The following is an 18,252-nucleotide window of genomic DNA, read 5'->3' as shown; positions in this document are numbered from 1 at the left end:
TTTAATTTAGGGTTCTTTAAGTATATCATCATACCATAGGCAAAAAAGATGTTGTTTTTTCTTTACCTAAAATTATTACCTCAATTTCTTTTTCCTGACTTATTGCTACAATCAACATTTCTAGTACAATGTCAAATAGAAATGGTGACAGCAGACATCTTTGTTTCACTTCTGGATTTCTTGAAAAGGATTCTAGTTTATTTCTTTTACATATAATGTTAGCTCTTCATTTTAGATGTGTGCTATTAATCACTTTAAGGAAAGGTTCGCTTGTTCCTATGTTTTCTAGTGCTTTTGAAAGAAATGAGTATTGTAGTTTGTCAAAAGCCTTTGCTGCATATGTTGATAAAATCAACAGGATTTTTGTAGTTCTTGTTATTAATATGATGAATCATACAAATCCAACAAGATCAAAGTGTGTTATCTTTGTACAATATTGTTTTAGTGTACTGACATTTTATTTAAAATATTTTGCATCTATGTTTATTAAGGATACTGGTTTACTGTTTTCTTTTTCTGTTGTTACTCTCCCTGGTTTATATATCAACACCATAGCTATCAGAGAAGAAATTTGACAGGATCTCATCTTTTATTATTTTTGCAAATAATTTATGTAATATTAGAATCAATTATTTTCTGAATATTTGATAGCATTCACATGTCATTCCATCTGGTCCTGGAATTTTTTTCTTTAAAAAATCATGAAAATTGTAGAGCAGCAGAAGCCATAAAATGACAGAGTGAAAGAGACTTCCAGCCCAAGGTAACCTTGAAAGCCAAAAGGAAAGGTGGGGTATGGAGTGGAGTACAGCCCACGGAGCCCAGCTCAGCCTTGGCCACTCAGCACCAGCAGGAACAGGACCAGAACAGGCCTTGGGGCAGAATCCCTAGCAGTAACAGGGGTTCTCAAATCCCTCAATCCATAAGCACCAAAGAAAGCTTCAAAGGTCAGTGAGAAAACTTTTTCATCTGGTAAAAGGAATGTGCTGTAGCAGCCAGTGTAGCAGCAGCTTCCATTTTGGAGCCCTCCCCCTAAAAGATTCCTGGGAGAATTGAGGAGCTGATCTGAATCTCAGCCCTGAGCCTGGCCCAGAGGTGAGGAGGAGGAGCAATGGCAAAGTTGGAGAAATTTGTGGAGAGAGAATTCTACAACTCACAAATTCTGGGCAGAAAAGTTTTTGGTTGCTCCCAGACCAGTGCACAGGCCAGGAGAGGAGTAAACCCCTCTCCCTTGATTGTGCCACCTTGGAGGAACTGAGAACTTTCAGGTTTCCAGAGTATACCCTCCTCTTGACAAAGGATTCAAAAGTCAAGTAACTGACTGGGAAAATGTCCCAAAAAAGAGAAAAAAATAAGACTATAGAAGGTTACTTTCTTGGTGAACAGGTATTTTCTTCCATCCTTTCAGATAAGGAAAAACAATGCATGCTGTCAGAGGAAGTCAGGGCTTCTGCATCCAGTACCTCCAAAATAAATATGCAATGGTCTCAGGTCATGGAAGAGCTTGAAAAGTGGGTCAACAGCTTGCTAAAGGAAACTAAAAAAATGCTGAAGAAAATAACACCTTTAAAAATAGGGTAACTAAGTTGGCAAAAGGGGTCCAAAAAGCCAATGAGGAGAAGAATATTTTAAAAAGCAGAATTAACCAAGGAAAATGAGGTTCAAAAGCTCACTGAAGAGAATAGTTCTTTAAGAATTAGAATGGAGCAGTTGTGGAAGCTAACGACTTTATAAGAAACCAAGAAATTACAAAACAAAGCCAAAAGATTGAAAATTTGGAAGATAATGTGAAATATCTCATTGGAAAAGCAACTGACCTGGAAAATAAATCCAGGAGAGACAATTCAAAAATTATGGCACTACCTGAAAGCCATGATCAAAAAAAGAGCCTAGAGATCATCTTTCATGAAATTATCAAGGAAAATCGCCCTGATATCCTAGACCCAGAGGGCAAAATAAATATTGAAAGACTCCACCAATCACCTACTGAAAGAGATTCGAAAAGAGAAACTCCTAGGAATACTGTAGCCAAATTCCAGTGCTCCTAGGTCAAGGATAAAATATTGCAAGCAGCTAGAAAAAAATAATTCAAGTATTGTGGAAATACAATCAGAATAACACAGAATCTGGCAGCTTTTACATTAAGGGATTGAAGGGCTTGGAATATGATATTCCAAAAGTCAAAGCAATCCGGATTAAAACCAAGAATCACCTACCCAGCAAAACTGAGTATAATACATCAGGGGGGAAAATGGTCATTCAATGAAATAGAGAACTTTCAAGCATTCTTGATGAAAAGACCAGAATTGATAGAAAATTTGACTTTCAAACACAAGAATCAAGAGAAGCATGAAAAGGTAAACAAGAAAGAGAAGTCATAAGTGACTTTCTAAAGCTGAACTGTTTACATTCTTACATGGAAAGATAATATCTGTAACTCTTGAGACTTTTCTCAATATTTGGGTAGTTGGAGGGATTATGCACACACACACACATACACACACACATATATCTATGTGTGTATATATATGTGTGTGTGTATGTATGTATGTATGTATGTATGTATAGAGAGAGACAGAGACACAGAGCACAGGATGAGCTGAATAAGAAAGGATGATATCTAAAAAAAATTAAATTAAGAGGTGAAAGAGGAATATATTGGAAGGAGAAAGGGAGAAATGAAATGGGGCACATTATCTCTCATAAAAGAGGCAAGAAAAAGCTTTTTCAATGGAGGAGAAAAGAGAGGAGGTGAGAGGGAAAAAGTGAAGCTTACTCTTATCACATTTGGCTTAAGGAGGGAATAACACGCTCACTCAATTTGGTATGAAAATCTATCTTGCACTACAGGAATGTAGCGGAGAAAGGGATAAGTGGAGTTGGGGGGAATGATGGAAGGGAGGGCAAATGGAAGGAGGGAACAATTAGAAGTAAACACTTTTGGGGAAGGACAAGGTCAAAAGAGAGAATAGAATTAATGGGGGGCAGGATAAGATGGAGGGAAATATAGTTAGTCTTACACAACATGACTATTATGGAAGTCTTTTGCAAAACCATACATATATAGCCTATAGTGAGTTACTTGTGTTCTCAGTGGGGATGGGTGGGGAGGGAGGTAGGGAGATAAGTTGGAACCCAAAGTTTTAGGAACAAATATTGAGAATTGTTTTTCCATACAACTAGGAAATAAGACATACAGGTAATGTGGCATAGAAATCAATCTTGCCCTACAAGAAAAGAGAGAAGATGAGGATACTGGAAGGCAGAGGTATGGCAGAAGGGAGGGCATATTGTGGGAAAGGGTAATCAGAATGCAAGGCATTATAGCATGGGGGAGGGGAGAAATGGGGAGAAAATTTGGAACTCAAAATTTTGTGGAAATGAACATCAAAAACTAAAAATAAGTAAACAATAAAAAAATTAAAAATCATTTATGACTTATTTAATATCTTCCTCTGAAACTGGGTTAAGTTCTCTATTTCTTATTCTGTTCATTCGGGTTTTTTTTATAAATATGCATTTATTTCATTTAAGTGATTGGTTTACTTAGCACATAGATGAGAAAAAGTTTCTATTTAATATCCTTTGTTCTCCTTTTGTTGTGAATTCTCATTTTTCATTTCTGGCATTGGTAATTTGGTTTTCCTTTCCCTTCTATTAAATCAAATTAGTTAATGGCTTCTCCACATTATGTATTAGTTTTATTTATTAGTTGAATAGAGGTTTTTATAATTTTGTAAGTTTCTTCCCTTTTAGAATTTCTATTTTGATGTTTAACTGAGGTTTTTAATTTATTGGTTTTCCAAGAATTTTGGTTACAGTCCCAATCACTGATATGTTCTTTCTCTTCTTTAGTAATAAAAATGCTTAGAGATATAAATTTTCTCTTAAGGACTGCTTTGGTTACATGTCCAAAATTTGGGTATTTTGTCATATTACCATCATTGCTTTTGATTAAATTTAATTTGTATTATTTGTTCTTTGACCCAATAATTCTTTAATTTGAGTTATATAACTCATTTTCAATATTTTTGTCCATTGGCACTTTATTTAATATAATTTTATTACATTGTGATCAATAAAGGATGGTATTCCTGATTTTTATTGTTTATTTTTAAGGTTTTTATGGCCTAAGACATGATCAATTTGTGTAAAAGAGCCATGCACAGCTGGACACATGTATACTGCTTTCTATTTCCATTCAATATTTGCCAGAGGTCCATCAAATTTAATTTTTTTAAGTCTATTCATGTCTTTTACATCTTTCTTGTTCATTTTTATTAGATTTATCTAGGACTGATAGGGGTAAATTGAGATCCCTCAGTATTAGAGTTTGTTTTCTACTTATCCTTGTAATTCATACATTTTTCTTTTTAAAAATATAGAAACCATGGTATTGAATGTATTTACGTTAAATATTGAAATCATTCTGTCATGATTTTATCTTTTAGCAAAATGTTGTTTCCCTCTAACTCCTTTAATTGCCTATTCTTGCTATTGCCTTGTCTGAAATCATAATTGCTAACCTTGTTTTTTAGCTGCCAGATAAGTCATACTTTACTCCAACCCCTTATTTTAACTCTGTGTGAGTAGTTATGTTTCAAGCGTGTTTCTTGAAAACAACATATTGTTGAATTTTGCTTTCTAGTCTAGTCTGTTAACTTCTTCTATTTTACGAGTGACTTTATCCCTTTCACATTCACAGTTATTATACTTATTTTCCCTACATTATATTCTCTTATTCTTTTTCTTCTTTATACTCTTTGCTCCCTGTTTATATTAAGTTATTAAACATTTTTTTCTTTTTATTATGACCTCTCCAAGCTTAGGATCATTTTATGTCTTTGTTCCATCTCCTACCCAATGCTGGGAAACTCCTTATTGAAGGAAGAAATTATGAACTGAAGAGCACAGGGGGCATTTTGCACTGCTGAGACCCTGGCCTAGGAGCCTAGAAGTCATGGCTATATTTCCCCAAGAGAAATCATGGTTAATCAAGGTATGGATGACTAGCACTGTAGGGAACATGTAATGCAATGAAAAGAACCTAGGGCTGATAGATGAGTAGCATGGAGTAGTAGGAAAGGTGCTTGAGTTGGAGCCAGAAGAGACAAATTAAAATTAATTCTTAGGCATTAACTAGTTTCATGTGCACACACAAGTCATTTTCCTTCTTTGGATCTTGTTTTCTCCATCTATAAAATGTGGATAGTAATACTATCTACCTCACAAAGTTACTAGAAAAATACATTTTTGACCTTAATATTCCATGATTCATTACTTGGCCTCATTAGGTCTCAGTTTCCTCTTCTGTCAAATGTGTTAACAATTCTCAGAATCATTGTGAGAATCACAACACAGGGATACCCTTTCAAAAGTTAAAAATCCTATACAAAGATGAGGTATTATTCTTATATTTGAGGGGCATTACATCATTATCGCCAATGTTTTTGTCAAAATACTTAATTCTGGGATTACCAGACCCTAACTTTATAACTTCTCAACAAATATTCAGAATGCAAGGTAAAAATTTAAGCAATATTGAGCTAAAACATGAAAATTCAGGGAATGTCTTAAGGACATCAAATTGAAAAGCTATTGATGATTTAGATTCCTGGCATTATTCAAAGAGCATTGCCCAATGAATATTCTCTAAAAATTCATCTTGAAAGGAAACTTGTGATTTTATTGATGGCACAGAATAAATAACTAAGGAAATAACATAGAACAAAAGCACTTATGTAGAGCTTACTAGCCCTGAGTCCTTGTGAGTCTTGCCCCAAGGTGATTTTCATTGCAACCAGAGAATTGTGGGAGTTGAAAAGAGTCACCCTAACTCCACATAGCTCCTTTTTAGTTTTATTGAGCAGAATCCCCAAGAGGACCTGAAGGATGCGGACTAATGACCAGGGTATCAGAAGGGGATCAGAAATTCTGAATACAGCCAGAGATAAAACACTTTAAAAAGACAAATACAAAAATGTCTAATGGCTTCTCTAGCTGAGTAGATGCATCTGGGTGAGTGTGGCATCACAGAAAAGATGGACCTCTGGATAGAGTGAGCAGACCCCTCTTCCAGTGAGGGAAGAGATTACACAAGGACCCAAAATCAGCAGACAGTAACAGAAAGTAGCAGAAAAAGTAGAGATGTCCAGCAGAAAGAACAAAACTGCAGAGAATCCCAGCTCAATAGAGAAAGCCCTAAATACAATCAGGAAAAAAAAATCAGCATTGATCACTGTAACACTGAAGGAATGATTTGACCCGCTATGAATGTTCCCTATGCATATCTCCATCCATAAATGTTTCTTGGTTGCATATGTTTCCTGTATAACAGAACTTTGATGCAGGCTCATATCACCTAAGGAAGCACATCTCTGTCTCTGTCTCTGTCTCTCTGTCTCTCTGTCTCTGTCTCTGTCTCTGTCTCTCTCTCTGTCTCTCTCTCTCTCTCTCTCTCTCTCTCTCTCTCTCTCTCTCTCTCTCTCTCTCTCTCTCTCTCTCTCTCTCTCTTTCTCTCTCTTTCTCCACTGATGAACTGGAGGTAACATCTGATCTGGAGTCCTGGCCTCTAAGATTCACCATGACTTGAGCTCTTGGATTGAGGACTCCTATCCCTGTACTTGGAACTGAAAAGGACAAATGAAACAGATAGAAATGCCAAACCCATTTCTTGGAGCCACAGGGCCTAAAGGGAGGTGGCTCTTCTTCGCCTAGCTTACTTCACAGTTCCCCTGCTGTGAATGAATCCTTCATTCCTGGTCTCCCTTGGGGGGAAAGGAAAGGAAGGAAAAAAGGGAGAGACAGAGAGAGAGAGAGAGAGAGAGAGAAATTGAAAGCTTATTCTAAGAGCAGTAGTAGTTGGCCTGGGATGGAATGTGACACCCTCAGACAAGCCTTCATAGAATTAAGGACAAAGACCTGGTAAAAATACTTAGTAGTAGCTCATTTTGCAGGATGTCACCGCTGTTTGGTCACACCTGGAGTCTTCTGCAACTGGAATCACAGAATGTTAGAGCCAGAAGAGACCTCAGAAGACAGAATATTAGATCTGAAAGGGACAATTAGAGAAAGTGATGTGCTGGTCATTGCACCACAATTAAGTGACAAAGTCAAGATTCAAACTGAGGCCTCCTGCTTCCAGATCCATTCTTTTTTCGGCCTGTATGACTGCCCAGTATTGATAACTCCATCTCATTCTATTCTCTCCCATTTACAAATGATTAGGACTTTGGGTGCATAGTAGCAGCTATATGTCTTGTTTCATAGGTGTGAATTTTGTCTCCCCAACTAAATTGTGGGTGCTTTGGAACTAGAGAAGTGCCTTCACAATCCTAACATAGAGACAGGTGAGAGGTAGCTGCTAAATAAATACTGTTTTAATTGACTGAGCCAAGGCAAACCAACTCTTCTCAGAACGTACAAGCTCCTTTTCAGCCCCCAAACTGAGGGAATGCTTAGTGTTGCAGTCAGAAGGAGTTGTGAGTATACAGCGATACAGCACACTAGATCATATTTCAGTCTCTTCATTTCATCTGACAGCGGAGAAGCTGATTAAAAAGAACCATACAAGTCATGAAAGGGTAACTGGGCCCTTCATTTTTCCCCAGCTCAGAGGCAGCAGCAACTGTACTCCATGAGATAACTATTCAGGCAGAAAATTACTAATAGACACCATCTAACTGATGAATGTCTTCTCCTTAATAATTGATATCGTTCCATCTATTTTCAAAGGTTAGTCTTACGTTAAAATTACAATGCTGAATAGGTCAGCCTGTAATTTAACGATAAATTATTTCACCCCTCCATGTAAGTGTTGTGTTTCGATAATGATGAGGTTCTTATTCCTACACACCTCCTGCCCCACCCCCAATGAAACTATGAAAGAAACTGCTCATTGGCCTCATCTCTCTTACCTTGGATTTGGGGACCTGATTCATCCTGACTCATCGTCAATTACAAGACCACACACTTCATGAACCAATATACATGTATTCTTGTTCTCTTTGTCTCTCTGTCTCTGTCTCTTTGCTTCCTCCTCCTCCTCCTCCTCCTCCTCCTCTTCCTCCTCCTTCTTCTTCTCCTTCTCCTTCTTCTTCTCCTTCTTCTTCTTCTTCTTCTCCTTCTTCTTCTTCTTCTTCTTCTTCTTCTTCTTCTTCTTCTTCTTCTTCTTCCCTCCCTCCCTCCCTCCCTCCCTCTCTCTCTCTCTCTCTCTCTCTCTCTCTCTCTCTCTCTCTCTCTCTCACTCCCCCTCCCCTATGTTTATGTGTTTTTTCCTCCTCTCACACTTTTGGTAAAACAATGAGTCACACTCAAGACTTATCTTTCTACCTTCCCTGCTTTTTGGCCCAGTATATTACACATAGGAGTCAATCAGTCAGCCAATAAACATCTATTATGTGCCGGGCACTGTGATAAGCACCAAAGATTCAAACAAAAGTGAAAGACAGTCCCTGCCCTCGAGGACCTCACAATCTAATGGGAGAGGAAATGTGCAATCAATCAATCTGCAAGTATTTATTTAATGCCTACCATGTGCCAAGCACCATTCTAGGTGCTTTAGATACAAAGACAAAAAATGAAACAGTTCCTATTGAATGGAGCCTATATTCTTACAGGGAGACAACAAGAAATACATATTTAAGAGTATACAGAATAAATGTAAAGGGAATGAATATGAACCAAGACAAGATATTTAAATATAGGAAAGTCAGAGAAGGAGAGGACTGTAACGAGGACAACCTTCTCAGGACACAGAACCAGACAAAAAAGTATTCATGTTATCTAATAAGAGTTGTGATTTCTCCTTCATTCTCCTTCATCTCTTGTGATGTCATGACTTGCAAGTGAGTTGTATATAAGTGAGGGAGGGCTGTACAAAGTCATGAGCCTCACTCTCTCCTCCAGAGCCTTCTGGGTCCAGTGGCAAGATGTAGATCAGGATGTGTGGAGATGACCTCATCTAGTAAAAGTGAAGGATAGCAGATAGACAGCCTGAATTCTGCAGGATAATTACTAAAAGAACCAACAGAAGACCTTTGGGGCTTTAAGAAAATTCTCAGTGGAGGAGTTACAGAAAGATCCTGACAAGAATCACACAGGTCGGGGCGTGGAGGTGAGTTCTGTTTTGTACCAATGGAAGGAATGCACAGACCAGTGAGCTCAGGGATCTTGGGAAGTACAGTACTGGGTACATTTTTTTCTATCAAAGCTTTCTCAATTTAGAAACATGGTACTCTGAGGAAGTCTGTATTCGGACCAATATGCCTCAGTCCTGAGATCATTACAGCACTAAGCTGGACCAAGCATTTTTATTTTCATGATTCTCCCAATCGCTCTATAAGCTATGGACTATTGTTGTCCCTACCAAAACACCTCAGCCCCCTGATGTCAAGCATGTTCATGTTTATTAAAAGGGTCAAATAGCCTGGTGGATAGAATAAGGACCTGGGTTTGACTCTGTCCCCAAATACTTCCACAAATGTGACCCAGAGGAAACCACTTAACCTCTCCACCTCAATTTTCCTATCTGTAACATAAGAATAATGCCTGTAGCACTTCCCTCACAGAGTTATTATGAGGCTCAGGTAAATAATGTCTGCAAGCACTTTGGCAAACAGAAAGTGCTATAGAAATGTCAGTTATTTGCAAAGTGCTTTACATGCATCATCTGCCTCAAGTCTTTATGAAGTAAGGACTAAGACTTCATCCTCATGTCACAGAGAGAAAATAAACTCAGAGTACTAAAGCTATTGGTTCAAAATTATAGAGCAGAATCTCAATCAGCTCTTAGGTTTTCTGATGTCTAATCTAATTCCTATGATATAGTGTGATAAACATTAATTAAGTGCCTTCTATGTGTCAAGAACTTTGCTAAGGGATGGAGACACAAATTAAAAGGTAGTTCCTGCCCTCCAGGAGCTTCCAATCTAATTGGGGAAGACAATAAACAAAAGTGAAAAACAAGGGACAGAGACTGTAAGAGGATACCCAGCACAGGGACGAGATGAAGAGATGATAATGGAGCTGGTGACAAGTGAAGAGATGACTGGCATTTGAGACATAAAGGAGTCCACAGGAGGAGGCTTTTACTTCAGCCTCCAGTTCTCTTATCAGAGAAGCAGAAGGATAACGATACTAAAGATACTGATGAGGTGTGAGGAGATCATTTGTCATCCAAAGAACCCTTTCATCAGAAAAAGGCAATGGGCATAAGAGATATTTAATAAGTGACAGTTGAATAAATAAAGGAATAAGTAAATGGGGCTTTGAATGAAGTCAGGTACTATCATGGTGGTTCAGACTACTGGTCCACCCAGTCCAATATTCTCCAAAACAATTTTGGGGATAAAAAGGTCAGTTGATGCTATTGACCTCTATAACATCAATTCAATTCAAATGTTTATTAAGATTTATTATTCTAGATTCCTTTTCTCTGCCTACTCCAAATCTTCTTTATGAACTGGAGTTTATAATGAGCAAGACATGGACAGATATACCCAGCTCTGAGTTTCCTGAACTACTTTTGCCCATCACTATCACTCTTCTACTTATTCCAACTCTGATCTATTGATTTCCATTCCCAAGGACTCCTCTCCATCCCCATTCCCACCTAGGCAATTCTCTCTCTCCCCCTCCCAATTTCATCTTATTCTGTGGAATAACTTCCCCCTCCTTAAGAGAGTCTGTGGTTGTACATGTAAGGAAAATAAATACTTTTTTGCCAATAAAAAATTACTCTGTGTTAGGCACTGGAGAAACAAAGATGAAACATGAAGACCCTGACTTCAAGTAGATCATAGTCTATCAAGGGAATGAAACAGCAAATAACTATTCATTCAAGTTACAATATAAGTACATAAGAGAAATCAAACAGAAAACCTTGAAAAATTCAAGGAAGGGGACATCATCACTAGCCGGAGGGTTCAAGGTATGCCTTATGGCATAGATGGCACATGAACTGAAGTTTTAAAGGCAAGAACAATTTCATTAAGCAGAGATGGGGATGGGGTGGAGAGCATCTATTCCTAGCTCCAGGTAGGTGCATACAAAGAAACAGAGGCAAAAAGAGGTAGAATAAGATTGCCCAGTGGCAAGAAGTTAAGTCTTACTGGAGTACTGAGCTCAAGAAAGACAGTACTTTGAAATATTATAACCTCAAAAGACTGGAGATGTGTCCCCAACATACTTAGCTTTCCATTCAATTCCATAGTTATCTATTAAATGCACTAAATAAATACATTCAAAATGATATTCTAAACATTAAAAAAGGTCAAAAAATAAGTCAATTAGGAAGCATTCTGGGAAAGATGGCTGAACAAAAAGTCACAGAGGAGCCCAGGTCTCCCCAATATCCTCCAGAAAAGTCTAAAAATAACACCAAACAATGTATAATTAAGACATGCAAAGAGAAACCACAGTAAGCTCCTTTAGTCAGTCTAAAAGTATTCAAAAAGATAAGCAGAATGCTGAGGGACCAGTCGACTAGGGTAGCCAGCAGGAGAGAAGGTAAATAAGCCAGAAGCCTGTCAGCTATCAGACCAGAGTTGTTTCAAGAGGCACCTGAAGCCCAAATCACTTTAAGGGGGAGTTGTAAGGAAAGCAGAGAAAAAAAATCCACAGTAAATGGACAGAGAAGCCCAGGAAAGAAGAAATTTGCAGTGCTCTGACTGTTCTGGCCACAGATTTGGGGACAAGGTGCAAACATTGCCCTAAATGTGACAACCCAGATACTAGAAATTAATTCCTATCAGACCCAAGATATTCAGAGGGCCCTGAAGTCTGCAGAGCTCAATACTAGGGAATAGCCTGAGAGCTATGGGAAACCTGCAGCCCTCTAACCTCTCTTACCTCATACTCCAGAATGAGAGCCAGTAGCTCTCATTCCAAGCAGTTGTTCCAAGCAGTTATAAATCTATAGCAATATGACCTAAGTTCCTCCAGGGATCCCTTAAGACTACAATGCCCTGAATCTGGGAAATCCAGGGGAGGCTGAACACTGCAGCACTCTGAGGACAGACACTCCAGGAAAGGTAGAAGTCAGAACCCAAGATATCAAGATCAGGACCAAATAGGACCTGACCATCTCATCAAAGAGTACAGGAAGAGGTAAACCTAGAACAAAAATCCAAAACAGAAACTGAAGCTGGAGATATGAATAGCCAAAATGAAAAATATGAATGCTATGAAAAAATATAATGGGTCAAGAGATTCCCAATAAGTGTATTCAAGAGAAGATAACAACTCTATAACTACAAGTCAAGCCTCAGAGTTAAAAACTGACTTGGCCATTAGAATCACAAGAGAATGCAGAAAAAAAAAATGAAGCAAGAAATTTTTTTAAAAAGTATAAATGAAATAAGAACTTGAGAAGAAATAAAAGAAAACATTAAAAGAAAATTGCTTAGAAGAAGAGATGGAAGACTTTTCACAAGTAATATATTTTATGAAAATTAAAATATAGCAAATAGAAGTCAATGATTCTGTGAGGAATCAAGAAATATTAAAGAAAAACTAATTAGAGAATATGAATAATTTAATCCTAAAGAATTGTTAAGTTATAGAACAAGTCATGGAAACAATACATAATTCTATCAAAGAAAATGATAACAAAGCAACATGCTAAAAATGTATTGATACAATCAAAGCAAACAGTAGGGAAATTTTATAGCTCTATACACTTTCATCTACAAAATTGAGAAAGAGCAGATCAATAAATTGGACACAGAATGGAGTGAAGCAAATCACCAGCCTAAGACAGCCTGGAAGGTCCTTAGCAAGTGTCCATCGCGCCATGGTAGGGGCAGGGTACAGTCCAGCGTGGGCCACACCAGCACAGCTGAGACCTGAGTAGGCCTCAGAGGGAGTGAATCTCAGGCACCTGTGGTGATTTCCAGACTTCACAACCCCAAGATGCTGAAGTTGGAAGGTCAGTGGAAAAAGCCTGTGGGACCAGTGTGGGAAAGTAGAGTGCTCTAGCCTCAGTCCCAGGGTGGTGGAGGGGGGAGGGAGCTGAGGAACTTGCAGCAGCCACAGCAGGAGCAGGGGCAGCAGCAGTAACTGTTTCTGGAATTGGAAGCCCACAGATTGTGGAAGAATCGAGGGACTGACAGTACACTCTTCACCCCCACTGGAAGCAGAGATCTACCTTGATAAAGAGCTCAAAAGTCAAATAAATGGCTAGGGAAATAAGCAAAAACTGAAAAAAAGAATCAGACTATATAATCTTACTTTGGTAACAAGGAAGATCAAAACATGCAAACAGAAGGAAACAAAGTCAAAGCTCCTCCATCCAAAGCCTCTAAAAAACATATGAATTGGTCTTAGGCCATGGAAGAGCTCAAAAAGGATTTTGAAAATCAAGAGAAGTAGAGCAAAAATTGGGAGGAGAAACAAGAATGATGCAAGAAAATTATGAAAAACAAGTCAATTGCTTGCTAAAGGAGACCCAAAAAAATGCTGAAGAAAATAACACTGTAAAAAATAGACTAACCCAAATGGCAAAAGAGATCCAAAAATTCAATGAAGAATGCTCTAAAAAAACAGAATTGGTCAGATGGAAAAGGAGGTCCAAAAGCTCACTGAAGAAAATAATTCTTTAAAGATTAGAATAGAGCAGATGGAAGCTAATGATTTTATGAAAAATAAAGAAATTATATAACAAAACTGAAGGAATGAAAAAATAGCAGACAATGTGAAATGCCTCATTGGAAAAACAACTGACCTAAAAAACAGAACCAGGAAAGACAATTTAAAAATTATAGGACTACCTGAAAGCCATGATCAAAAGAAGAGCCTAGACATCATATTTCAAGAAATTATCAAGAAAAACCATTCTGATATTCTAGAACCAGAGAATAAAATAAATATTGAAAGAATCCACCAATCATCTCCTGAAAGCAATCCCAAAAGGAAAACTCCTAGGAATATTGTAACCAAATTCCAGAGCTCTCAGGTCAAGGAGAAAATATTTTAAGCAGCCAGAAAGAAACAATTCATGTATTGTGGAAATACAGTCAAGATAACACAAGATCTAGCAGCTTTTACATTAAGGGATCAAAGGGCTTAGAATATGATGTTCCAGAAGTTAAAGGAACTAAGTTAAAGGACTAATACCACAAATCACCTACACAGCAAAACTGAGTGTAATACTTCAGGGGAAAAACTGGTCATCCAATGAAATAGAGGACTTTCAAGCATTCATGATGAAAAGACCAGAGCTGAATAGAAAATTTTACTTCCAAACACGAGAATCAAGAGCAGCATGAAATGGTAAACAGGAAAGAGAAATTATAAGAGACTTACTAAAGCTGAACTATTTACATTCCTACATGGAAAGACAATATTTGTATCTCTTTAGACGTTTCTCAGTATTTGGGTTGTTGGAGGAATTACATCCATATAGACAGAGGGCACAGGACAAGTTGAACAGGAAGAGATGACATCTAAAACAAATAAAATTAAGAGGTGAGAGAGGAATATATTGGGAGGAGAAAGGGAGAAATAGAATGGAGCAAATGCTCTCTCACCTAAAAGAGGCAAGCAAAACCTTTTTCAATGGAAAGGAAGAAGGGAGAGGTAAGAGGGAAAAAGTGAACCTTACTCTCACCACCTTTGGCTCAAGGAGGGAATAACATGCATACTCAATTTGATATGAAAATTCATCTTACACTTCAGGAAAGTAGTGGAGAAGGGGATAAGTGGGGGGGAGGAATCACAAAAGGAAGGGCAAGTGGGAGGAGGGGACAATTAAAAGTAAGCACTTTTGAAGAAAGATAGGGTCAAAAGAGAGAACAGAATAAATGGGGGGCAGGATAGGATGGAGGGAAATATAGTTAGTCTTTCACAACATGACTTTTATGGAAGTATTTTTTACATAACTGCACATGTATAACATATATCAAATTGTTTTCCTTAGTGGGAATGGGTGGTGAGGGAGGAAGGGAGAGAAGTTGGAACTCAAAGTTTTTAAAATGAATGTTAAAAATAGTTTTTACATGCAACTGGGAAATAAGATATACAGTATACAGGCAATGGGGTATAGAAATCTATCTTGCCCTACAAGAAAATAGAGGGGATGGGGATAAGAGAAGGGAGGGATGTGATAGAAGGGAGGGCAAATTGGGGGGAGGGGTAATCAGAATGCATACTGCCTTGGGGTGGGAGTGACAGGGAGAAAATCTGGAACTCAAAATCTTATGGAAATGAATGTTGAAAACTAAAAATAAATAAACATTTTTTAAAACTGACAATTTCAATGAAATGGATGGATATTTACAAAAATGTAAAATGCTCAGATTGACAAAACAAGAAAAAAATAATTTAAAGCCCAGTCTTGGGGGACAGACTCACAGGGAAAAAGAACAAGACATAAATGAATTCCCAAACACAAAAACCCTAGGGCAAGATAAATTTACAATCAAATTTTTATCAAATATTCAAAGAACAATTAATTCCAATATTACATAAACTGTTTTCTAACAGAGGAAAATAAGAGATCTCTCCAAATTCCTTCTATGATATAAACATACTAATATTCCTAATTAATATTGAAATTAATATGTAAATTAAATGTCAGTAAAGAAGCTATAGCAATATATTAAAAAGCTTCTAACTATAATCATGTTAAATTTATACCAGGACTGCAAGGTTGGTTCAATATTAGGAAAACTATAAATACAGTAGACTACATTAATAATAAAAACCTATTAAAATCACATGATTATATTTTTTTCAAAAGCTTTTAACAAAATATAACCCCCAGTTATGTTTTTAAAAAATATTTTTAAAACCTAGGGATAAATGGACTTTGCCTTAATATGGTAAATATTGTCTTTAAAAACTAAAATGAAGACCCAAACACACAGCTTATGGGGTTGAGTTGTAGTGGCTGCTGGAAGTTTAACCTTGACTTAGCAGCAGCCTCATCTGGCTTCCCCTCAGGGCCTGGAGACCTCTAACAACCTCTCTTCCTTGCATTTCTGCCAGTGTTAAACACAACCAAGGCCACTGATGAAACTGCTAATTCACCAGCAGCCTGGCTTAGTAGTTGAAAAATAAATAGAAAGACATCACAGGAATAAGGTGTCAGTATGTTGAAATGAATGTGAAACTGAGGAAAGCTAAGAAATATGACCAAATGCTAAAAAGAACTATCACCATATTTCCTGATGATACTATTTTTTCTTGCAAGTAAACTGCAATAAGCAGGGCTCTGGGCTTTGGTCTGTTGTGTGCGTGTGTGTGTGTGTGTGTGTATGTGTTCATCCTTCATTGCCAAAGAAGACCATGCCATCAGAGAAATAATGACATGACTTGCACTTGACTTTGTTTTGAGAGAAGGAGGGCTGTGCAGGTCACCAGCCTCACTTCTCCTCCACAGCCATATGAATCCAGTGACCACAAATTCATCAGGATGACTGGAGATGACCCAAGATGAGGCAATTGGGGTTAAGTGACTTGCCCAAGGTCACACAGCTAGTGAGTATCAAGTATCTGAGGTGAGATTTGAACTCAGGATCTCCTGACTCCTGTGCTGGTGCTCTATCCACTGCACCACCTAGCTGCCCTTTGGTCTATTGAAGAAATTGTCAAAGACAAAAATAGTAATACTCTGGAGGTTCAACTTCAGACTACCCAAAGAAACTCCTTTCTAAGGAAAAATAGTTTCCCTCCTTCCCCGCCATTCCCCCATACACACCCAAACAATTGATGCTGGTATGATTCCAAAACCTGTAGGCTTCTTGGGCAGGACAAACTGCCATCTTATTCAGTTTTAATCTGCTTGGTCACTTATCAAACAACATTGCTTCTGAGACATCAGACTAAACCAATACTGTGGTAGATGTAGAGAGACTGTAGTTGAGGCTGTTGCCCTATTGGCCTCTCCCTAGTCTCACATCAGTGAACAGGAAATGAGCAGGGTTCTGGTAAACATTGCAGGTAATGGTTAAACCTATAGAGACTTGGTTATCAAACATGGTGCAACAGACCCTATTCTAGCTCTGCTTACTTTATATGTGTAGTTCCTGAAATGTCATCATTAACACTTAAGATGTCTTACCTAGTCACTTTCAAATCTTTGTGACCACGAGAATCTGCTCCTGTAATGGAAACCATTAAGCAAATTCTTCCCACTTCACTTCACCTTTTGCCTCACAGTGATCCAGAAACTCTGATAAATGCCTATTAGGTTATTTCCTACCTCACAGATAGTTCCAATAGCTGGATTGAAGTAATGGTGAAAACTGGAGGTGGCCCATACTTAGTGAAACTTCTAGGATCTTGTAAAATGTCAGTAGTGTCTCCTTCCTTATAAGCTATAGGAAACATTGTCACTGAGACAAATGAACAAACTCTGATTGTCACAGACTCAAGAGCATTTGCTGTCTTTCCTAATCTACTTACCTACCCTAAAACCAATATCTAGAAGGAGGTTGCATGGACAATCTCAAACATCACAGCTGGCCATCAGAATCAGGTACAGCAAGTTATAAATCATGAACTAGTTCCATACTTGACTGGCATTCTGTGAAATGGAGACTGAGTCACAGAAAGGTGCTGTATGGATTGTCACAAACTACACAAGTGGTGGAACAATTAAACAGATTGTGCATCTTGTTCAAAATGGAATTATGGAAACTTTAATCAGCCTCTTATCTGCAAAAGACAGCAAAATTGATCTGGTTATTTTGAAGGTAATTTCAAACATTTTTCCAGCTATTGAAAAACTAAATGAGATTGAGAAACTGTATCCTAATTGAAGAATATGGAGGACTAGAGAGAAATTAAGCATTGCAATCCCTTGAAAATGAAATTGTAGATAAGGCTTCCTGAAGCTTAATCGAAAAATATTTTTCCACAAAGGAAGATCGAAATGTTGTACCAGAATCTACCTCCAATGTGTGTAACTTCCAGATTCAATATGGCACACCTGCGACCTTTAACTTTTAGATTTTATACTCCATCGAGTCTTGTATGCTTTGTTCTTGGTATAATTTGTCATACTCTCTCTCCACTAAGATCTTCTTTTTAATGTGACTTTTAATGTAGCACTAAAGCAGACTTAAGCAGTTTGAACTCAGCATTTTCTATATAAAACCCCTCTCCTCAATGGGGTTCTTATTTTTATGTAGAATTTCCTATCTTGCAGTATGCTGTAAATAAAAACTTATCCCCCCCAAAAAATGAAGAAGTAGCATAAATTGGAGGCCTTTCCAATAAGATCAGGGATAAAATAAGCATATCCATCTA

General features: G+C 37.7%; 1 pseudogene; it reads left to right on the top strand.

Moving 5' to 3' along the window:
• Positions 1–17,952, top strand: part of LOC140517796 (importin subunit alpha-1 pseudogene) — a 53,228-nt pseudogene extending 35,276 nt beyond the window's left edge.
• The last annotated feature ends 300 nt before the right edge of the window (positions 17,953–18,252 follow it).

Source organism: Notamacropus eugenii, chromosome 1 (genome assembly GCF_028372415.1).
Source record: "Notamacropus eugenii isolate mMacEug1 chromosome 1, mMacEug1.pri_v2, whole genome shotgun sequence".
NCBI classification, from domain to species: domain Eukaryota; kingdom Metazoa; phylum Chordata; class Mammalia; order Diprotodontia; family Macropodidae; genus Notamacropus; species Notamacropus eugenii.
The sequence above is the reverse complement of the archived record's forward strand: the minus strand, read 5'-3'. Positions and strand labels throughout refer to the sequence as shown.